Source organism: Notolabrus celidotus, chromosome 23 (genome assembly GCF_009762535.1).
Source record: "Notolabrus celidotus isolate fNotCel1 chromosome 23, fNotCel1.pri, whole genome shotgun sequence".
In the NCBI taxonomy this organism is placed as follows: Eukaryota; Metazoa; Chordata; class Actinopteri; order Labriformes; family Labridae; genus Notolabrus; species Notolabrus celidotus.
The window spans coordinates 14186383-14211339 of NC_048294.1; the positions used below are offsets into that span (position 1 = coordinate 14186383).

Below are 24957 nucleotides of genomic sequence, written 5' to 3' on the forward strand. Positions count from 1 at the left end.
CGACCCTCATTAAGTGGCATCTTCATAAATTTTTCAGCTGTTGTCCCGTTCCCACACTGGAGTCGGCGTTGTAAGAAGCGCTATTCAGGTCACATCAACTTTTTAATGGCTGATTTATTAGGGCCCAACAGGGGCTCGGTGATGGGCTGCAGGACAAAGAGCCTGTTTTAAACTGCATTAACACTCCGCAGTAAATATCCCATGCAACATTAGCATTTTGATGACTGCCTCCCATAGTCACCTTTTGTGCCGTCTCATTTCCCCTCTCACACATTTTTTGCTCCCCTTCTCGGCCTCTTCATCGTTCTATCATCCATCTTTTACCTTCTTTTCTTTCAGCCTCAGTCTACTCATTACATTTCTTTTACTCATCATTTAACATAAACCTTCACCTCACTGATACCACCGTCCACAGGTGGAGAGGTTTTCTTTAATTATGCCTGAATTGATGAGCTTAATGAACAGAAATGCAGACGTAAATTCAAATTGTATTCAGTGAAACAGAAAAGGCTGTTTCGGAGAATCGTGTCACCTCACTCCCTTTCATTATTGTGATGCAAACTATCTTTACATGCTTTTTAATTAAATTTCACCTGCTATCATAAAAGAAGAGCTGAGGACCAAAAGCTTTTATAATTGTGGCGTCGGTGGCAGGTTTGGGGCTTGAATAATAAGCCAAAGTTAAAAAGGATTAATCAGATGGGCTGTTTTTACCATGCAAAGCAGGAAGATATTGGATTAGACAGAATTTTGAATACTTTGTTTTACTCTGACCTGTTTGTGTTATTATTATTCACATATCTTTTAATAGCATCATCACATGCTTTAAAGTACCTCCAGTCTCTATAATAAGTCAAAAACAAAGCAGAGACAAAAAAACTAGAAAAAGTAGCCTATACCTCAGCTGTCTTAAAGTCTGGTATTCTGCAAGTGTGTCACAAATCAGAAATAGTCTGAGTACATTTGCTCTGTTGTTGTTGTGAAGAGATGCAACAATAGAGAAAAATGTCTCCATTATACTGCCAAACTTCCAAATATCATCTGGGCACAACGGGCACAATGGCCGACCGATCCTGGCCTACGCACAAGTGTCGGGGACGTGGCGCATTAAATCTGCTGTTCATTATGTTTGATCAAATTTGAGACTTTGGCGGAGAAAGCAGATGCCATAGGTCAATTCAGCTGAACCCGACGGAGCTGGTTTGGTCAACAGAGCATCTGCCAGTCATTTAGCAAGCCTGGAAGTGTTTGGAAAGGAATACAATCACACCATATTGCAGCAACCAATAACAACAAACTGTTGCACAAAGAGAGAAAAAGAAGTCACATAAAGTAGAAATGATAATCTGTTAAATGGACCACACCTGGCTTCATCAAGATCCAGATCTTATTAACACTGATTACAACAATTGTACTAACTCTAATTTTGCTTATTCATTCTTTTTAAAACACATACTCATTGCTACTCTCACGGTCAGAGGCAAATTATTCCCCCGCTTATCATCATCTGTGCTAAAGTACAGGTAGGAGTTGAGAACTGAAACTTCCAACGTATCTTCAAAGGGTTTTTGGACCACAGAAATGTGCACCAGGTAGTTCTGTGCACTGAAGGCAACCTTGCACCATTACTGTAAGGGTGTTCATTCCAAAGATATGCAATTTTACCGAAGTATCAGGCATGGATGACTCAGTGTGACACTGTGGGAGATAGCTGCTAGTTAATTGAAGGTTGCTTGTTAATGAAAGAACATTTTTGAGTTACTTCGCTGAGTTTGTAAGAATCTCCAGGCTGTTTCACTGATAAATACTGGAATTATGATTGTTGTATAGAAATTAAATTAGAGTTATTGATTAGTTGTATAGATCTGTAGTATAAATTGAATTTAGTTCAACAAGCTAGTAAAAAAAAAAAAAAACACACTTTGTTTGAAGTCACCTTAACTTTTCTAAAGAAACACATTACCTTCCATAATTTTAAGATAAGTTACGTACCTAGCAATACTAAATTATGCTAATATGGTCATGACTTTTAAAGAGGTGGTGCCGTCAGACTTCAGATAAGTACATCTGACAATCCCTAGAGCTACTGCTAACAGTAAGTTAATGCTTACACAAGCTAATGTTTATGTAAGCTAACATTATAGTAGGCTCAAGTGCACTTAAGCTAGCATTAACGCAAGCCAACAGAAATTAAAGCTTACAATAACATGACCTATCCGTAACATAAGCGGTAGTGAAAGCTTGTGCTGATACAAGCTAACAGCCTTTGTTGGAATTGTTTGTTTGAAATCTTCCTAGCTACCGGTTAGCTAGCCTACTAAAATCAAGGTGAGGTGATTATCTGAGTTCTACAACATGGAACATTTAAAAATATTGTTGTGGTCATTGATAAATGCTTCTCTCGGCACACTTGTATCATAATGTTTTGTATAATATGGTGCGATATGATATGGTTCAGGATAGCATGGTTTGGTACCGTATGGTATTATACTGCAGTGTGCCATGTCGCATCGCGTCATTGTACAAGCATGACTGTTTAGTCACAGTTGTCCACCATGCAGAGCAAAAAGTGACCACAACATGGATACAGACAAGCAGGAGCATGTCAAGCCAGGCAGCGCTTGACTGGTGCCTAAAATAATCTGCTTCATACTTGGATACAGTTACGGCGACATTGCAAGTTTTGGAATATGGTCCAAAACTTTCTGTTCAAACTTAATGCCGCTACAATGTGTGGCAACACGACCAATTTGCATCAACACCTAAGACAGCACAGAAGAGAAGAGAAGTATTATCAATGTGTGCAAGTGGAGGCCCAGACAAGTGAAGACAAAGACAAAGAGACAGCTAAAGGTTGTCAAAGCCAAATAAAACCATTGTAGAGCTTGATTACACTCTCATGGGTCATTTACACCTTGTTTCAACATGCCTCCTGAGAGATCAGATCATACGAGGGTAGATCTGAGTACAAGTGCTCACACTTTACATTAACATGCTTGTCCAATGAGTCTCAGTGAGCACTTGATTATATGCTAAACATGTGTATGTTTTAAATTTAGAAATACATGTTTCCAAACTGTCAATGGGCTTTGCATGTTCATTGACAGTTTCATTGACACTACTACTGGATAGGATATGGCTGGATATAGTGCTGCACAATTTGGTGAAAGTGTGCAGCACTATATCCAGCCATATCCTATCCTATTGAATAAGTTAATAATAACTCTGTTGTTAGTTTGTCTTTCATGAACAGGAACAGTGTATTTTTCAGAGGTATCTAAATACTGTTATTCTAATAGAACATCTACATAAAGGGAATTTAAACAACGCAAAAGGGTGTTTATCATGTTTAAGAGGAATACCATACTGAGATTGAACGGACAGTAGGATTTTGGTTTTACATGATGTTATTAACTTTTCACTGACTTCTAGGGATAAGCAGCCTGTCAGTATTACAGAGAGCAGAAAATAATGTGCAAGACTTTTGTTGGACTGCCAAGTGAGCCAGCCAGGATCACTCGATATTTGTAAGTGAATGATATCCCACTGCAGAGAGGCACAATCCCAAAAGGAGGGGCTGCATATAGCAACTCTATGGCATTAACGCACACACACACAAAATGATCTGAGAAAAGACGCCTTTGGCCTTTTTTTCTTAATCACATTATCTACTGTACTCGGTTTTCTAGCCCCCACGGTGGAAGAAGTGTTTTGTAAATTACACAGTGATGAAACACAGGCTGACTCTCCGGCTCTCACTGCCATGAACTTGCACCTAAATTTGATTTTCACACCCCAAATGTGATTCATTGTGGTACAGTGTGCTGGACATCACTGTTGACTGCGCTCACGAGTGCAACGGACCATGTTTTCCAGCACGTCTAACAGTAATGTTGGGTGTAACAATGATTTTCTGCCATGAAAGATGCAGAGTTCATGTTCCTTTATTATGTGCACTTGAGGAGAACTGAAAAACATATTGTGACAAGATGGAAAAAGAAAAATCTGTAATGGCTTCACAAGAATCTGCAGCGTAGTAACAGTCTTAACTTGACTAGCATTGCTTTCAAGTAACTTTGTTGACCTCCCTGCATCAATTATCTTACACAGTCTCTATTGATGGCGTTTGAATTTGTCAAAGATATAAAAGCTGGCGACTGATGACTGACTTTCTTGGATGTACTTTTACATAAATATGTAAAACACTTAAATGCAATTTCAGTGTGTTTAATCTGAATAAAGCAATTACACACCTTTACAAAGAAGGATAACAAGTCAGGGACATAAAGCTCCTCTGAAGAGTAAAAATTAAAAAGAGACAACTTTAACCAAAGCATTCAAAATTAAATGCTTAAAGCAGCTCTTTTCACATTAAAAGGAAGATAAATCATAAAAACAGTCACATAAAAGAGTGCAAAACAAAACTGTTCAAGTGAATATGACACATAGCAGTGAAAAAACATGAAGAATATCTTCCGTTTTTAATTGTGGATTGGATGCACATGCTGACGACTACTCTGTAGCAGACACTGGCTGTGCAGCTGTTAGTTACCATAGCCTCCGGGCTCCTGCTGTTTAAAAGGTGGGCAACAAATCATGATGAATTGTACAGAGGCAATTACAGATAATTAAAACAACTGAGCACAGGATTAACTATATTCTATATATATCTGAAGGAAAAGGATGCATAGAAAAGTCTATTATTGATCACACTAGGAGCACTAGAGCCAGCTTGTCAAATACTCAATGCAGACAGGGGAAGGGCAATTCTGTCTGGACTGGAGTGGCCAAACTGGGGCACTGACTTTTGCAGGGGTGGCGTGAGGTATGTGTACAAATCAGTAGCATTATTTTCCCCTTTCTATCTGCACAAATCATCTCCTCTTAAACTACAAATATGAAAGAACCATTCAGATTGTATATTCCGATGTATTCATTTTTCTAAAGTATTAGGACATAACACAACAAATTGCCAACATATAGTCTCTGTAGGGTCAACCGTTAAGGGCTTAGAAAGAAGATGTTTGTCCAAATTCAGAATTTTAAAGAGTTAACAAAAGGTAACATTCACTGACAAACCAAGACAGGCACAAGCAGCCTGTTGCTACACAAGCCTTATGGTTGGTTTACATATAAGTCCAGCCTCTGATCAGGCAAAAAGCCAATCATAGTTTAGGGTTTTGGGGTAGCCAATCAAATTTCAAAGTGGGGACAAGGCCACTCCTGGTCACCTTCTGGGCCTGCCCTTAAATGTAGGGGCTTTTTGCAATGAAATGGTAGGAAGTGGTAAAATTAATGGTGACAATTTGACTGAAACTAAATGTTGGGCTAAATGTGATGCTAACAAGTCTGAATGAATTAAATAAAAATGAATGAAGAAAGAATAAAAATCCACAGTTTCTATATTTTTTTGATTAGATGAAGCAGTTTGATACTTCATTCCTGGGCTACATGCTTATTTATAGGTACACAACTAATAATAGTGAATCATGCAGGGGGAAAGATTTGGAACTACTTAAAGGGAAACACTACATAGTTAAAAAGCTTTACATGTCTAACAGGAAACATATAGGCTGTTTTGAAAGTTGATTGCCACATCTGACACCTAGCAGCAGATTCAGGTGTTAATAAAACATATTTCATGATAATCAGTCATGTCATATTTTGATTGTTTGATCAGTATTAATTTCAGTGTGTTTCATCACTAATAGAAAACTCCTGACAGGAGCTTTAAACATGGCTGGTACAGCCCATTTAACTGAATGGAAAGGACAACGAGTGTGGAGGAAATGACCTGAACAAAATGAGCTAAATGTGATGCATTCAAGTCAGAGACAATAATCAATAACATCATTTCACACATTTTTGGATTGGATGCTCGCAGTCTACTGCTCTACAGCATGCATTAGCTGTGCAGCTGTTTCTTAACATAGCCTCAGGCTTCCTACTGTTTTATAGGTAGACAACTAATCATAATGAATCATTCAAAGGTATCAAGAAGAGCATGTTGAAACTACAGGATTCTAATATTTTACATATCCTAAGGCAAAAAAGTTGCAGATTTTATATTGAGTGTATCACTGAAAGGTATTAGCTGCACTCGTCAAATATACATAATGTTGCTGCTTTTCCCATTTAAAGTAAATGATAAACAAGGGGAAAAAACAGTCCCGAACAGAACTGTGGAGCTAAGTATAACTCATTTCATTCTACAACCATAATGAATATCATCAATTTTCAATTTTTTTGATTGGATGCACTGGCCATCTGCTTCTCTACAGCCTGTTCTCACTCTGCAGCTGTTTGTTACCTCAGCCCGAGGCTACATGCTGTTTCAAAGGTAGACAACTAATCATGACGAATTGTACAAGGGCATGAATTCGAGCAAGGGAAACAGACAGGATTAGCAAAACTCTGCATGTCTCAAGGAGAAAAATTGCATATTGTTTCAGTCATCCTTGAAATGTATTAGCTTTTCATTGTGTGTCAGAAAGAGAAGGCTGCTATTAGGAGACAAAAGAACACATGATAAAGCAGTGGACGCATGCAGCCACTGTATGACTGATCCAAGTCGACAGCCTGTGGTGTGTCTCTATAAAAGCGTTTACTGAGGCACGGCACCGTGGCCTGCCGAAAGCTCATCAAAGAGTGGCTTATTTTATCAGCCAAGTGGAAAATGTGCTGAGAGAGAAAGAGAGAGAGAGAGAGAGAGAGAGAGAGAGAGAGAGAGCGAGAGAGAGAGAGAGAGAGAGAGAGAGAGAGAGAGAGGGAGAGAGAGAGGGAGGGAGGGAGAGAGCTGCAATAGTGAGGAAGTCAGCGAGAGTAAAAAGCTATTGTGCCCATCGCTGACCCAAACACCCGCGTTACAGTAGTCGCCGCCGCTCACAACAAAAGCTCTAATCGGCGGTGCAGGGCTTTAAATTAAACGACCCTGCGGTTTTGACACTGTAACTGACAAGTCGGCCTGTGCTTGCCAAGGCCAAAGGCAAAGGAGATACGGCTAATGAACAGAAAAAGTATTGAAACGGCGGCATCTTTTACAAGAGGAGTCAGCCTTGAGTAACCTACGTACTCCTGTGTAAAGTGTTAGTGCTTATTCCACGACTTGCAGCTGTTTCAATGCAGACTTTTAAATGAGCTGCTCTCAGCAACTGAATAACCCGGCTTCATAAAGATTTAGTTTGTACCCACAGGTGAAGTGCACTTGTGGTATAGCACACCATGATGATTTTCACCCAGTGTAGCTATAAGATGGTTGCACTATCAGGAAGAATGGGCATGTGTTATGAGCTTCAATCCAACCTGTACAATAAAACAGTAAAACCAAAGAAGAGTGAATGTATATAAGGTGAGGTGTAAGTTTCACTTAGTGGATTGCTATTATCAGTTAAGTAATCACAGCTAGGCATGGAATAGGCTGACATTGAAATAAAAACAATGTTACATTCAACAAATATCAGCATATGTGAGCAAACGGTCAGATTGAGGTTGCTAAAGGGCAAGTGTCTGGACCACTGTCAGCTGAATAGGATTGTTCTTGTATGTTATGAACTGGCTTTGTTTGATACTTGTTTCTGATTGGTTTAAATCTCCCAAATTGGTAAAAATATGCAGCAATAAAAGCAACTTCATGGCTCAACCTTATCAAATACAGCATTCAAATTCAATCCACACATTTCCCCTCTACCTGTTGACACTGTGGCAAAAACATTAGTTTACCTTAGCATTCACCATCCAAAGCACAAAAAAAGTCGCTAAACTCAGCGCTTGAAGTTGAAAATAGTTTACTTTTGGAACACTACCAGGCTCAACAATGTAACCTCTCTTTAACCAACAAGTCAAAATCAAGAAGGGGCGGGACTTCTGATATCAATTTTGATAGATACTTGATTTTGATTGGTCAAAACCATAGTATAAATAATGGACGTAGTATCCGGGACGTCACCCATCTGTTCCTGAGCGCTGTTTTAAAGCCAATCAACGGCAGCAGCCATATTGGAAATGTGGAACTCAACAAGGCATAGTGTGGCGGGGTTTGAGCGTCCTAGCCAACAGCTATGTGTTCCCGACTGGGAGTCAATCAGTCATGTCCTTATTTGGGCAAAAACTTGTAATCTTAATATCTTCTGAACCGTCGCTTTAAAAAAAAAAATCATGCAGTGTGTACCGATAGAGAGATTAGCTTCGTAGGGCCAAGCCGTTTTTTTGAACCAGGCTGTAAACATGTTTATTAACGCTGCAAATATCGTCTTTTTTGAACTGGTGTGTATGTGGTTTCAGGTGTTTCTGCAGCCAGACTCAAGCAGATACTCGATGAATTGCAGTTTATAACACTTCCGCATGGGCTTCATAGTTTGAGACCAGAGGTTGCCGATTGGTCAAAACCCCATAACAACAGTGTTTAATTCTCAACAGCAAAATTTGGCAACCAAATCATGTCATAGGGAATCAATCTGCGGAAAGGAGTACGGAACATTTCACATCTGCCTGTTCACATTGTGGCAAAATGGTTAGCTTCTGTTAGCATTCTACAAAGGTAAAGTTGTAGCAAACATTCATCATGAGGATTTTCACCCAATGTGGCTATAAAACCTCTTGCACTGCGAGAAACAGTGTGTACATATTACAAGTTAAAACACAACCTGCCTCATGAAATGGGAAACCCAAAGAAGAAGAGTGAATAAATGTAAGGTGTTTCTCTTCAGGTAATGTAAATTGAACAAATAACGTTGCTATTATCAGTTAAGTCACTTTAGCCAGGCACATTTTCTCAGTCAGGAGCTTACCAAATGAAGTCAATGGGCAGCATGTATAATGCATGGGCAGCATCTCTACCCCCAAGGGTCACATTAAATTCAGACAAGCTGATAACAATTGACTGAGGTTGTTGGCAACTGCAGGACTATTATGTATACGTACACATCCTGATTTTCATTCTCCATCTCTCCACTTTCTCAGCTTACACTGGTCTCTTGCTTCCCATTCTCATATTTCTTCTTCCTCTATAAGATTATCTTGGAGATTTTTTTTCCCCTCAGTCCCTATTTCTCTCTGGCGCTGTGGCATATCAATGAGCGAAGGTGATGAGGGATGTTCAACGTTGAACGCTGTGGTCCGTCCCCTGCAGACTGTCTGATACATGAGGCCTAATTGGACATAATTGGAAAGGGATGACGCCTAGGATATGTAGGTTTTTATGTTGTAATCCACGTATGTGTTCATGTATGTATCCTTTCTCCGTGTCTTTGGAAACAGAAAAGAAAGATCGCCTTCTAAACATTGTATTCGTCGGCATATGCAAGCTGATGTGTTTTAATATTTATGTCCATATTTTGTCTTTTTTTTGTCCTCAGCCCTAGATTGCTTTTTAAGCCAAAACAATATTTATCTTATCACATGATCTCACAAACAATCGCAGCCCAGAGGCAATTCTTAAAAAGCTTTATGGTGCCCAATACTAAATGCATGAAATGTATTGTCAAAACTAAGCCGTCAAAATGCCATACATTCAAATGGAAATTCCCTCATTCTCATGGGAACGCAGGGCTGTTTACCTAAGCGAGGGAATATCATTATGATAATCACGCCTGTCTTTATTTGGAATACATACATATTCCTACCACGATGACCAACCTTGCAGCAGAACATAAAAGTCAATAGAGAGGAAAATTGTATGGGTGACACTTGTGGGACTTGACACCATAGGTCCTTCACGGGGGTGCACGTCGTCTGCATGTACAATCAGCCGTTTAGCATTTTGTCTGTGATGGTAACGCTACATTTGTTCTTGTGGAGGGTTACCAGCCAAGGCCATACAGAAACGCTCAGATGAGGAGGATGTACTTGAGATTAGTCGAGTGTTGCAAGACATCAAGAAAGAGGATTAGCTTCAGTGGGCCATTAATTATATAGGTCTCTCCAATGTGCCATGCTCCTAAAAATAATGTCTTTTTGATTCTTATTAATGTAAATCAGGGCTACAGTACATCTTTGTTTCTTCAAAGCTCATATGAAGAGTTTTCTGCTGGTTACGGAACAGACTTCAACTAGTAGGGGAGAACGGGGTTGGTTGTCACACTTTTTACTGTTTTGATGATTGCTCATCATCAAAACATCTTTCAATAGTCATTCCTACATTAAATTGAAGCTTAAGGTGTTGGCTTGAAATGTGTATCCCTCTCATTTTCCAACTCATTGTAACAAAGAGGCAATTAACTATCAAAGACACCCTGACACATTGTGACAACCAACCCCATCACGGCGATGGTTGTCACAATGGTATTTAAATGGGAAAAATCTTTTAAAAAAGGCAAGAAGGCAGAACTAAATTTGAAAGTTTAATTGCAAGTGATAGGCCTACATAACTTAATGCATTTTAACATAAAATGAGCAAGGAACATGAACAGGAAACACATCTTTAGGCCAGCCTCTATAACAACATAAAGAACAAAACAAATAGGCCTAACAATAATGGCCTACTCAACTAGGCAGTACATGTGACAACCAACCCCAAGGAGAATGTGACAACCAACCCAAACTGAATTTTTTTGCTTGAATCACGGTTAACAACCACCTGACAAATAATTAGCTAGCTAATAAAAATCCAAACTATAGCTTTCCCCTCACACTTTGTAACGGGAACACTTGTTTTGTTATAAACCCATCGTTTAAAAGCCTAGAGGAAAATTACGGAGGAGCTGAATATTTACAATTTGACATGAAAAACACAAAAAGTTCTCTCACCTCATGTTCAGCTGTCTTACTCCAGAGAAGACTATGTAGGTGAGCTCTGATCCTAATTCTGGAAATTTCCATACCCCAATTTGAGAGACAGCGCCCGCTGGTAACGAGTGTGCCAACCAACCCATGTGACAACCAACCCCGTTCTCCCCTATTGACTCCTTAAGATCCAAAAAAGGAAACAAGACTATCAACTCAATACATGTTATGTCCACAGGGGGCGCCAAAATCGCATAAGTCCTGCACAGAAGCTTAACGAACCGAGCAAGAGGTTGGTCTGTGAACTAACTCAAAACAGGGGTAAATGTATTGCAGGCTAACAAAATCTAAGGTTTGATTTCATTGGTAGTAAATTGATTGCTTTGTTTTTGTTAATAACAAAACAATAGTGTGAAATGTACAATTTTTGAGAACATTTATTTGCTTTTACACAGCAAACTTTATTAGCTTATTTCCTGTAAGCACATACATTAACCCTCCTGGGAGGGACTGTGTGCTTGTTTAATATTGGCAACTCCTGTGGACAGTGATACCTCTTATTTCTACACTGATTTGTCCGGTACATGTATGAGAAGTGATCTGTGATGAAAAAAAAAATTACTGTGTTCTTTAAAAATCTAATTATTATTCACCATGAATACTTGCTTTGAGAAAAGCGTGCTGCAAATCTTCTGTCCAGACCCTTAATCCCTCGCAGTTGTTTCAATCTTTAAAAAATACAATATAAAAAATTATAATCTCGTTTCTGGTGGTCTTATTTGCTTTTGTAGGTCATAAAGGGGACTCACTGTGAATTTCAGTTTGTTTTGCAACCAGAAAAAAAAATCGCAGAGGAGCTTTAAATAGTATGGACCCTTAGAAAAGGCCATGTTACTAAAAGTAATACTTTTCTAAATCTTTATCAGTTGAGATTCTATTTGAATTATTTTTATTCTTAACAAAACAATACAAAAATGTCAAAACAGATTAAGAGGCAATGTCTAATGACTGTCAAAAGCTAGGCCAAACACTGAATGGATGGACACTGGATTTTTGCTTCAGATTTGATTTATCTTTAAAGTTATAGTTTTGGGGCTTTTTCGCCTTTATTATATTGGACAGCTGAAGACAGGCAGGAAATGTGGGGAGTAGAGAGAGTGGGGGAAGGAAGACATGCAGTAAATGGTCGACCAGCTGGGATTCGAACCGGCGACCTCTGCGACGAGGACTATAGCCTCTATATGTGGGGCGCTTAGACTGCTAGGCCACCAGCTAGGCCACCAACGCCCCCAGATTTGATTTGTAATTACATTATATAAAGAAAATCCAAAATTTTGTTACATGTGGAAACTTACTTTAACAAATTAAACGTAGCATGTTTAGTTCTGCAACTCTTAATTTTACTATAGATCAATATGGCAATTATGATTTTGAGTTATTGGTTGACCATTTGGCCAATGAGATGTCATTAACTAATGGAATCTGCTTGTAATCATTTCACAGAGTTTATGACAACTTTCCTTTTTTTTTTAGATAAATTTTAGAAAATGAGCAAATTGTCAAGACTTCTTTGGCATTTGATCTCTGAGGGGGAAAAAAGATTAAAACATTTAAATCAATGAACTAAATTGTTGACATTTAGAATTTCCAATTGACTAATTAATAACACGGCTAATTTATTCAGCTGTAAATCAATTGCAGGGACCATGATGGATTGGTTTTCTTTAATCATCTCAGCACTGATGTTAACCACACATATGTGCGAGTAGTTCCCCTACATACTCAAAAACAGAAAACCTGCAACTGATTGAAGCAGCAGATCGAGTTACAAGTAGTTTACTTCTGAATCCTGTTTCCATGTGAGCCCTCTGTGCCCTCGCCCTCCCCTCTCTGACAAATATGGAACTTGACCCTTTCTGAATTCTGAAGCCGACCTGCGCACTCAATATAACCTCGGCATAGTTAAGAGGAGTGAGGTGTGTTTCCAATAAAGACTAGTCTTTCAGAGTGTGTGTCAAAGAGCATGTATGCATGCTTTGTATTTATGTGAAATTCAATTGTGTGTGTCTCCTTGTCTTTGCAGAATCCTGCGTGACCACATGTGTTTATTTGCTCACATATGACTGCTCTGAGGTGTGTGTGTATGTGTGTGTGTGTGTGTGTGTGTGTGTGTGTGTGTGTGTGTGTGTGTGTGTGTGTGTGTGTGTGTGTGTGTGTGTGTGTGTGTGTGTGTGTGTATGAACGTGCAAAGGTTCAATAACCATGTGTGCAGCAGGGGGGCTCTGGAGTGTCTCAGCACCCCAAGGCGCCAAGGACATGCCTTGACAGGTGTGTGTGGAGGACCTAGAGGTCTGCTGGAGCAGCAGCGGGCAGCAGCACAATGTGCCCATTCAGGCCTGGAAGGAGACAACCGAGATATCGCAGGACCCAAGTGAGGAGGGGGGCGGTCATCTGGGGGCATGTCAACCTTTCACAGCGACTACAAAGAAAGACATAACTATAACTGCATCAACACAGTAATGGGCTGTGGGACCCCATGCTGAGGAGCCGTCCACTGGTATGTGACGGATTTAGGTTTTCTTTAGTTTCTTCAAAGAAAACTTTGACTGTTGAGGCTTAAAACTGGGCTGTATGTGGAACTATAGGTCCCCATAGGTGACTAGTTCAGAATAGCAGTGGCATGAACAGTGTAAAACCTTGAAAACTTGATGAGTAACTTACAACACCGGTCCTCTTCAATTACTTTAAGCAGTGCCAAGTTTGAAAAAAGGAAATTGCCAAGGGGTGGGAAATTGAAATTCTTATGTATGACATGTAAAGCTCGGAACTTAAATGCTACACCAACACTTCATTTTTTTATTCTTCTTAAAAGAGATGTGGGCTGACATTTGAATAATAAATATATAAGTATTTCTAATTAAAGAGGTCGGGAGGTTTTGGGACCACTGGTTGCCAATTGAATAGGCCTGTTCTTGTGTTTTAATCCCCGGCTATGTTAATAACTTGATTCTGATTGGTCAAAACCCCAGCACAAATTCTCATCGATGAAAGGCACTCCAGCCACAACCTGAAATCACTCCACACATTTCACCCCTGCCCGTTGACACTGTGGACAAAATGTTTATTTTCCTTTTTAAGGGGCTGTGGCAAGTAACGCCATTTTTTTGTGCATTTTTTCCCCCATACAAAACCAATGCAGTTCAGCGTTTTTATTGTCCTATGTACAATCTCTAATAGGAAAAAGTTGAACAGGATCCCAGTGAGTACACCTCTTAGCTGACAATTAATGTATAGTTACCTACACCATACGAGAAAGTGATAATAGCAACAGTGTTAAAAGATGTGACAAATGCCTCATTTATGTTTAAAGGTGTAGTCAACTGCAACACTCGCGTGTTGAAGGAGAGCTGAATGATGAAAGAGATGTGGACATAAATATTCCTGCAGAAGTTTGAACCACCTTGCCTAATGTTACCTTCAAAGGAAATGTTCAGTTTAATGTGAGCCATAAAAAATAAGAAGGCTAATGTTTTAACTTGACCATGAATTGACATGTTCAATTTGAAGTCAAGTCATCCAGCAAGGGGGCTGTTGAGAATCAATTCAATTAATGTTTTACTGTCTGCTTCGAGTTGAATCCTGCTCACCCTGTTGGGGTTCTAATTATCAAAGCAACCCACTCACTATACTTTACCTCTTACATGTATCACAGTAGGTTTTTATTCCATTAATCCAAACCTATTTGTAGCAAAAATAAACATTTGCCATCTTCCAAGTATTAAATGAAAATAAATTGTGCTATGAATTAGTCAGAAAAATTAACAATTCCAAGAGCAAATGTAACTGGGTAACACATTTCCAATTTGGTGTTCATAGCCCATTAGCAAGGATGAGTGAAGTGGCCATTCAGGTGGGGAAAGTGTTTATTATCACTGAAGCACTGGGAGCAAAAGAATCAGACAATGAGTTATTTAACAGCTAAGACATTGACATGCACATTTGCTGAATTATGGTTTCAAATCAAGCCCAATGCATACCAATGCATACTCTCTAAGACACTTGGTATCTCCTCAACCGATAGAACCAACATGACAAATCACCACTATACTCAAGCTAATGGCTGAAAGTGACAGAAATGGACAATGTCTAGAAGAATTACATGACCATGACGTCCATACCACCTTAACGCATACCTGACGAGAGCTTTTAAAACACACACAATGCCGCCAGCCACCGCTATCCATGCAGAAAATTGGACAGCCATCCTTCAGCTCAGACATAAATCTGTGAGGAAGCAACACGCATCGGAGAGCAATAAGGTATAGAACGAGTCTCGGCTGAAACAAAAAAAGTAATTGAATTGAGGATGAATATAGACAGGTTGGGATGGGAGATGAAGGAATAGACGTCTGATGAATTTGATGCTCTCTGAGTAAATGCTTTAACGAAATGTGCTCAAAGGGAAAGGCAAAAAAAGAGGAAAGATACTGCAACAAATGTAGAAATGTCTGGAAATTATTTCATTTTTCAGTCTGTTTTGTTGCTCTCGATTACTAAGCAAGAAACCTTGGCAGTTGTTCACAAGCCCTAACCCTATCTGAGCCTATTCTGTGAATATCCCTCCGCTGCATACAGTTCAAAAACATACCCACCATCCTCAAGATAACCTTAACCTACATGAGTTGTAGCTATATAACACACACCAGAGGTGTGCAGTAGTGACCCGTGAGTCCCAAGGCTATCTACCCACTAAATCACATTTGTAGAGTCATATTAAACACGTAGCCCTGAGGAGAGCAAAAGCTCAGCAAAAGAATGATAGGCATCTTTCTATCACTGCACTGCTTTTATTTCATGCATGTGGCAATCCTGTGCTTTAATGGTACAATATAGACTGAGGGAACGTGTGCAATTCTCCTTGAACACAAGCGAGAGATGAGGCTGTGTTTTCATCAGGTCACCTGCAATGTGCAAATGTGACTGCACTGAATGGATGGGGAAAGAAACAGTTGCTACCTTTGCAAATGCATAGCCACAATATGGAGGGAAAAGTTGAAAAAAGGGATGCAAAGAAGAAGAGAGAACTGAAGCGCTTGGATGCTCTGGAATGTGCATTTTCTGTCAGTACAAAGCCAGGTATGAATAACCCTTACATGCACTCTGAAAGCACCCCTAAAGCCCCCTAAATCCCATCTTTTACTGTCACCAGAAATGCCATATTTAGTTTTTTGGAGCAAGGATGTGACTACGACTGAAGAAAAAGAGGTACTGCTGTGGAAGAAGGAATTAGAGACCATAATAACAGTAAGCGGTCCTGTGTTGTGGTAACCATAGAGAGACAGGGGAGCTGAATACTAATGGAAACCTGTATCTTTGAAGCACCTAGCATACTCTCTCAACTATCTCCTGCTGGGTTCTGGCTAATTGGGTATGTTGCAAAAATCAACAACAGCAGAGGCATGGAAACAACTGTCCAATCCAGCTCAGTATCCTTAGAGCTGTGTCCAGATAAGACTCATCTGGAATTCACAAGGTATGTCCAGTGCCAAAGATGAAGCTGTGGACTGTTGAATGGATAGGTAGCAGGTCTCGCTCATTCAAGACTGTCCTATTAGTTGTAATACCTGCCAAAAGTTGTATTTGCAAAACCCAAACCATGCCTTTACTCCACTTGAAAAGCTGCCTAACCCTAACTTTATCTTAACACAATATTCCAATAGATATCATTGCAAAGCAATAGGGTTTGTTCAATTTCCTTGCACATGAATCATGAACAGAAGTTTCATATGTAGTTGAAACAAGGCACTTCTGAATGTTAGGTAGAAAAAGGGCCTGTGTCCACCAACAGCATTTTCTCTGACTGCTAAGTCTATTTCAAAGTGTTGTACATTTAATATTAACATAATCAAGGACATTTTACAAAGACAACATAAAAAACTATGAAAAAGGATGGTGTCCTGGTGTTAGCAGCAGCTTTAAGGCCTAGAAATAATAAACTTGGAAAAATACATAGACGGTTTCTCCACCATTATTGTTGACCAGTCGTTTACATGATCTTTGAAGGGCAGTTTGGGACTGATGGGCAAAACAGTATTGAAAAATAGGTTAACTATTTTCAACTGGCATTGCTGTGAGTGGAGTGACAACATAGGGTGTTATAGTGAGTAAGAAGCTGAGCACTGAAATCACTGAACTGGTTTTGTTGCCAGCTCAAAACATTTAGTGGTCACAGGCCCTTAAGTTCAGTCAACCACAGACATGCAATCAATAGTGTTATTGTTTTAGCTGTAGTCATACACTAACCAAACTCAACTATAATATCTTCATGATTTATTTGCACTAATCCTAATATTTCCCTAACCTTAGCATTATCATAATGAAAACTGTGCGTACTGGATTTCATAGTTATTTAACAGCAGTCCAACATTGGAAATCTCTTTGGTCAACTGGTTTGGTAAAAAGTCTTTGTTGGTCCTGTGCCAAGTTAAGTATAGCACCTATGATGTGGACAACTAGAAAACAAGACACTAGGTGATGGATTCACAGTAGCCCTAATAGTTCCCTGATCTAAATAATTTTTGCCTTTATTGAATGGGACAGCCAAAGAGAGACAGGAAATGTGTGGAGTAGACAGTGGGGGAGGACATGCAGGAAATAGGCGACCGGCCGGGAGTCGAACCGGCGACCTCTGAGACGAGGACTGTAGCCTCTAGACGTTAGACGCTTAGACCGCTAGGCCACCAGCGCCACAGTCCAGTTTACTTTTTGGTCATTCCTATGTTATAGAAAATGAAGAAGAAAAAGGGGCTCAGAGGTGTTTGATTGGCAGTTGGTTCTTTTGATTGCCAGGTAGAAGAATACGGTCAAATCAACTCCAGAAATGTCATTGATGATCATCTGTACTGCTGTAGACTTTCCATAAAGTTTTATGGCTTTCGAAGAGTTTTAATTGCCTTGACTTAATCATCCCAAAACCTTGGTGAAATGTTTGAGTTCTCATGCTCTACCTACAACTCAACCTCAATTGATTACCCAATCCTAACCACATTATAACTGTATGCATCAAGAGTTGAAATTAATGTTGTAGGAGATAATCCAGGGTATTGCAAAATAGTCCGATATTGACATTCTTTACAGGCATTTGGTTTGGTCCAATGTCCTTGGTTCCATTGCCTTTCAGTATTCAGATCAGTATTCAGGGTTTTCATAATGTCAGTTGACATGGTCAAATGGTAAACAGCTTCTGTTGTTGGCATTGGTTCCCAGAGCAGTTAGAGTGATCTCTCTGACCGGATTGCTTTTTACCTGTTATGGCTTTGCATGTTGTTTTTTTTAGCTCTTCGAGGAATCAGGTCGGAGGAGTCAAATTTCATTTTAACGGGGCATAATAATTCATTCCAGCTATCCAGTGGAGGTAACAGTATAGTGGGGCTCCAAATGGCAACTCTTTCCACAAGTCTCAGAAACTATATAAGGTGACAGTTGGTATATTTTCTGGTTTCTGTTACTTGGGTCATGTATCGATTTTTAGAATAAGGTACAGAGGTCATGAGATCGGTTCAGCATATTTTGCAGGTCTTTAAAATTGTATATGGGAAATGGGTATGAAAGCAAACTGCTGGAGCATGGTAACAGACACAGGGAGACAGATGGCCGTCGGAGTGGGGTTTCTTATGCATGACGAATTGCCGCATCTGCTGGTGTGACTGTGTAAAGCACGCAGTCGAGGGAAGTTCTTGTGAAAACAGGAGGAAGCGTCAACTGAAAACAAGCAAACAAAAGCCGGACTGTCGTCTGTTTCCAAAAGGAACTGATCTTTTTATAGTACACAGTCATCTGCAGTAGCCGACATATGATAGAATCCTACAGGGACCTGAGGGCAATCAAGGTGGTAGTCACTCTCCCGACACCCAGGTGAGGTGACACTCTGCCAAAATATAGGCTTAAGATTAGTGGAAACAGCCACTGAAATGGACATGAATCCTTAGGGGGGAAACAGACAAACTTCCATCCAAATGCCTAGCATCACCTTGTCATTCTAGTCATAAAAATCCACACCAAAGGGTCGCCAAAGTTTGTCAGATGTCAAAACGGATCACAGAAATCATCAAAACCCTATCAAGGTAAAGTGCTTGTGTGGCCTCTTTCCAGACCTGCTTGGCTTCCTATTCAATTCAAAGGCATTTTCTAATAAGGATGGTTTATGCTCTCATTGTATTAAAATAAAGAAGGGAAAAAAAGGCATGCACAAAGCTCCCCCTCTGCTCTTGTTTGCCTGCAGTCCAGCGATAGCAAAGGTTACAATTCTCTCTCTCTCTCTCTCTCTCTCTCTCTCTCTCTCTCTCTCTCTCTCTCTCTCTCTCTCTCTCTCTCTCTCTCTCTCTCTCTCTCTATCTCTCTCTCTCTCTCTCTCTCTCTCTCTCTCTCTCTCTCTCTCTCTCTCTCTCTCTCTCTCTCCAGCATTTCCGCAGATGCAGAGAAAAATCGATGCACAAAAAGCACTTCATTCCTGCTCAATTTCATCCTTTACTGCCAGTGTAATTAAAAGTGGCTTCTCCGGACTCACGGATCCAAATTTCTCCATCAGTTTGGCGGAGGCCAGCTCAAAGTCATCCATGTTAGATTCCAGGGTAGAGGACTCCCTTGGGACCGTTACAGCATCAGGTATTCAGGGCTCATGCTGATTGTATGGAAGGTCGACTTATTGACCACTACTGTGGCAATCTACCAGATGAGCGTGTGTAATGTGTTGACATTGATAGATACTGTAAAGCAGAAAAGAAAGCAACCACAACAAACAGGAAACTATGCGGAGACACAAGGGGTGTGCATCTCTTCTTAACAGGATTGTGAATTGATAAGATTTTATTGATACCAATGCTATTATCATTGATGCTAGTCAGCTGGGGCTCCAGTAATCGAGTATTCTATTGATTATTTGGGAGTTAATCCAGTCATCTAACCAGACACTTTGCATACTCAGCAGGTTTATTTTTCCTTTAACATATGTTTGTCTTTAGTGCTGCATCAATTCAGGTAAATGCTGATAATCTGTGTGTCTGTGTGTACCCTGGCCACCCATACCTATGTCAGTGCCCTAGTTCTGCCATACCAGTCAATACAGTCTGGACTGGCCCCTGCTCAGCAGCCCAGAGAAAACAGTGACACCTGGATGCTCTGAGACTGTCAAATTTGCTTATTAAAAGCAGCAGGAAAACAGTCCTCCGTCCGTTGATTTTAAAAGAATGTGAGGAAACAGCCAAATTTCAACTTCTGTCCAAGACAGATAGTAAAAAAGATGACTGTGAACTGCCAGGGGGCTGAAGTGTAATATGCATGGGTGACTCCACAGTGCGCAGACATTGATTAACGTTAGAGTCTCACACAAATTGATCAGGATAAAGTGTAGAGACGTTTACACCATACTGAGTGATAGGAGGGACGGTGAGGACACTATGGACAGTTCCAGAGCTGCATGTCTAAACAGTGGTAGATGGTGGGTACATGGACCGAAGAGGAAGGCATTGATGAGCATAAAGGCAAATGAGGTCAATGGCTTGAACCAGTTGGAACCAGCCCTTACCTGGAACTGTTTCTCAATTCCCATCCAAGACTCCTTAACAAGACCATTCGATTGGATTCAATCCTGTACGGCTACGACCAGAATGAGGGACAATTCATCAGAATATATAACAAATTGTTTCAATTCAACTTGATTCGATGCATACTGATATTTGAGGAAGACTTTCAAGTTAAGACATTTCAAGCAACATGTCCTTGTTATCACAACTTTTCCAAGAGACAGAAAGTAAGCCTACAGTCCAAATAAATGAATAGACTGAAGTCTTTCCCACAAATTGTCGTTTTCACCCAGCAGGCTTAATGACATTATCTTGCTAGTCACATCTGAGGTCAACGCCTGAGTCTTGCAAGATAAGACAAATCCAGAAATAAACGCTGAAGACTCGATCCTAACTTTAAAATAAGGTCATCATCCAGTGCATTTTTACCAACCCAGGGTAATGTGTACTGGTGCACTGGAATCGTCAGTATTAAGACCAGTAAGCTATTTGGATTAGCAAATCTTTAAACCCTTACAGAAGACACTTGGTTGATGATTTGAGACAAGTTCATTCAAGCAATGGGACTTGGCTCCTTCAAAATTGGAACAAAAAACAATCAATAGCCTAAATTATGTAAGTTGTTTACCCTGCTTTACTTCCATTTCTCCCAAAGCAACTTAGAGAACATAAATCATTTTTACACACTCCTCCAAACCACAGCCTCCTGCACTGGTAACACCAGCTGAGAGACAGAAATTAGCAAATTACCTGTGTGTCATGGCAGCATCCAAGCTGCTGGACCAATTATTTCTGCTCTGCTGCAATTGCAAAGGCCTCTCCAGCTGTGTTTGACACAAAGCTGGCTTAGGGAGGCTTACTACTGACCAAAAACATAAACAAGATTACAGGAGCCTAACCTTTCACAGCACTCACGGGCGACAACAGAACCCCCGCTAAATAGACTTTTTTGGTGCAGAGCCTCCGAAAGTAACGGGACATTGGCTTTTCAGTATCTCTTTGTGGAAGAGTGATCTGATAAGAAATGGTAGAACAAAGCAATCCCTGTTGTCTATACCAATCAATAATGGGCTGTTCATTAGTGGCGACTGTACAGCACATAGAGTAAACAGAAGAGGAGACCACAAAGCATTAAGCAAGGGAAACTGCAAGCGAAGGTGTAATGAAACTGGATTACAGATAACTGCTTAACTCCAGCATTCCACTGATGACTTCCAAGGCAATAACTACACCAACCTTATTAATCATTATGGGCAGAAATTCCATAAAGGGTTGACCTCCTCTGACCCTGAATGAGCTCATTGTCTGGTGGCATGCTGCAGTTTCATAATTTCCATGTGCAACTGTGTTGCTGTATGTCATGCTGACTTTTAGCTACATTTATTATGTATGAGAGGGTAAAAGGGGTCCATGAGAAGATTATAAAAGCTTAACATTTTGATGAGATTAATCTAGCTATCAATCTTTGCATGCATACAGTCGTGAACCAATTATAATGTAGCACTGGGTGTACAAATAACATTTATATTTCTATGACTTTATGGTCTGTCCTGCTAAAGACCCTTAAAAAGCATTCATATGAGGCAGAATTATTCCTGCGCCAGTCACCTTTAGAGAATTTATACCACCATTGTGTCTAGTGCATTATAGCAAGAGGCTGCAGCTATCAGTGCAGCCTCTGTCAGAAGATAGAGTAACACTGTGGAGAACAGGAAGGGAGTGGATGTCAATTGCCTGGAGAGGACGATCTGACATCTCAACTCCCACTGTCTGTCATTCTGTCTTCCAAATGATGTATGGCTGTTGTATGGCACCGCTCACCCAGCAGATCCAGTCAATACTACCATGAGGAGGAATGCTATGGCGAGACAATGAGGGACTGTGACCCTTGTTATGGAATGACAAAACTCCATGAGGGTGGAGGGGAAAGGAGAGGGGCTTTCAAAAAAAATGGGGGGGGGGCTTCTATTTACTATCATCACTCAGCATTCCTGTTGTGGCAAGGCACAGGTCAGTATGAGATGACGGTATGATAACCTAAAGCAAAAATGTCTCAGTATCGTGGTTATTTTTGAAAAGCCTGGGACACTTTTTTCTGTTTAGCCCCCCTGATACGAGTTCACATTTTCCCATATATCCTAACACTAAACCCAGTTTCTGCATCTCATCATTACACCCAAAAAACAAAGTGCAACAAAAACTAGGCTTTTAAATGATACTAAATATTTATTGTTTGCCATTAAATGGATGGATGGCCACAATTTTCTGTCCATTAAAAATCTGATTTCCACCAGAGAACCAAGGTTGCTTAATTACACAGAAAACAGTTCTTGGTTTGGACAGTGATGGTATTCCCATACAGAGTTATGAAGAAAGAATCATCAGACTTGGCCATGAATTGAAAAATGAAGTCCTTGACGTGTTTCCATCGCTGCTTTGGTATTTTGACACTACATCAACCTTAATCAAGACCCAGAAAGGCTTCCAAGGTTTGACATAAGAAAATATAGGCTGTAACTGTAGAGAACTGAGTCATATGGGCTAACAATGATTTTGTATTTTAACAGATTCCAACCCTCAGCCTTCAATCTGAACCGGTGTAATTGTCAGACACATTTAAACTGCAATGGAAGGTATGGAACATTTTCTCAACAGATCCCACACATTCCCTGACGGCACCACAAGGTGTGTTTGCCATTAACTGGAAGGAGGGCCAAAAATTTCCACCCTCTGTATGTATGGCTCGTTCCAGCCCTTGAACCAAGGTGACGTCCCTGCGTAGGTAGACAAGAGGAAAAAAGCCCCCCCCGTTTTCTAGCTCCACGCCCCATGGGGGCTCCCTTCCTGCCTGCACGCAAGCACCGTTATCTGCTGCTTATTATTTGGCTGAATGAGCTGGAGCGGGGCTCACGGGGCTCGCTCCTGACATAATGACTGATTACAGTCTTGTGGCTCCCCCTCTAAGAAATCCCACGGTTGCCACCATTGCGCTGTGGCGGCTCTGCATCACAGGCGAGACCAATGTAGGAGCGAATGGCAAGGAGGGGGGTAGCTGGTCTTCTCCAATGACAGGGTAACTGCTACCCAGTCCTAGAGCTGTCATGGTTGACAGAGATGCTGGTGGGAACCTGGGTCATCAACCTACCTGTCATGGGGTACCTTGTTAACAACTGCTTCTTCTTAGTAAGAGGCAGAAATGGGAACAACATGAGATATTTCTATCCCCAAAGCTACTCTAAAAGAAATGTTTCTAATTAACAATCCATGTATTTGAAGTATTTCTTGAATAGTAAGAAGCACATTTGCCTCTTCTCCTTCCTGTTATATAAACTAATGCATGCAGACATTAAGCCCATTAGGAATAATGCTTCTCACATGAACCATGCATAATGCAAATCCTTATGAAGACACCATCCATCCTTACGTATAAGTGTTGGATTATGACGCATGCAGGTGTGACAGCGCTCTGAAAACAATGCCATACTGGCTCTGCCGATAGCTACAGTTTCAAAACAACAAGGGAAGTCATTTTGTCAGCACTTTTCAAACGCCAGCTCTCAGGCAGTCAATTAAGTTCAAGGTGAGACAAAAATGTGTTGTCATTTAAACCGTTTTGCTCCACTGGGGCGGTACATCAATTCAGTCATCTCCATTCCAGAGGTGACAAAAGGCTGGCAGGGAAGTTTATATTTGCCAGTGGATACACACTTCTTGCTGTCATTATACCAACCTGAGATGAAGCGGGTAAGCAGGTGTACAGAGATTTAAAATGTTTTGTTCCCTGTGAGCAGAGGCTAATAAAGAAGGGAACTAACAGGGGACTTCTCTTGAGGACTCTACTGGCTGAGGCAGGAGGCCCCGCCAGATTCCCACTCCCCCTTCCCCTCCAACACTCCTGAATCCAATCCTATGCTATCGATCAGGAAAATCCATTTGGCCTAAGTCGCAAGCACGAGAGGAAATGCTGATACGCTGCAATACATTTTTAAGGCACAGAAGGAACCAGATGTAGATCAACTGAATTAATACACCCTAATTTAATGCATTACCAATTTGCTTTCTCGTAATTAAGAAAAAGAGGAAACAAATTCACATGAAAAGTATAAAACCTCCACTGTGGTACTATACACCTGAGCAGAAATACTTTCATTATCCATCTGCAAAGACACTTCCTTTCTCCACAATCTTACAAAGTATGAATGAGGAAATTATATTTTGATCTAAAGACATTCAGCAGGATATTGTTATCAACAGCCATTGAGATGATCATGCTTTTTGTTTCATTAGAAGCTCTGAAGGTAAGACAAAAAGGTCTTAAAGTGCAGAAGTTGTATCCACACATTACAGACACACTATCAAACATCATGCCCTACATGTGCCAGAATGTTTAGAACCAGGTCAAGTACTGATGAGCCTACATGTATTTCTACACTGGCATTCTAGGTACAGGTCTGGGCTCTACAATCCCCTGTCTGTCTTAAATGGCTGCTAACACTTAGTTAAAAAAGTCTCTTAAATTCAACAAAGATTTTAAAATAACTTTAAAGAGACAAAAGAAATACTGAAAGGATAAAGCAACTACAAAGATGTTAATAGTTACTTCAAAGAAGCAAAAAAGAGATGAGACAAGACTAAACAAATGCTTAACAGCTACAGA

At 40.3% G+C, this 24957-nt stretch overlaps 1 protein-coding gene across 1 annotated transcript in view; it reads right to left on the bottom strand.

Annotated features, from left to right (window-relative positions):
* LOC117807151 (adhesion G protein-coupled receptor L3-like) overlaps positions 1-24957 on the bottom strand; it is a 309664-nt gene that overhangs the window by 274916 nt on the left and 9791 nt on the right. The window lies entirely within an intron of this gene.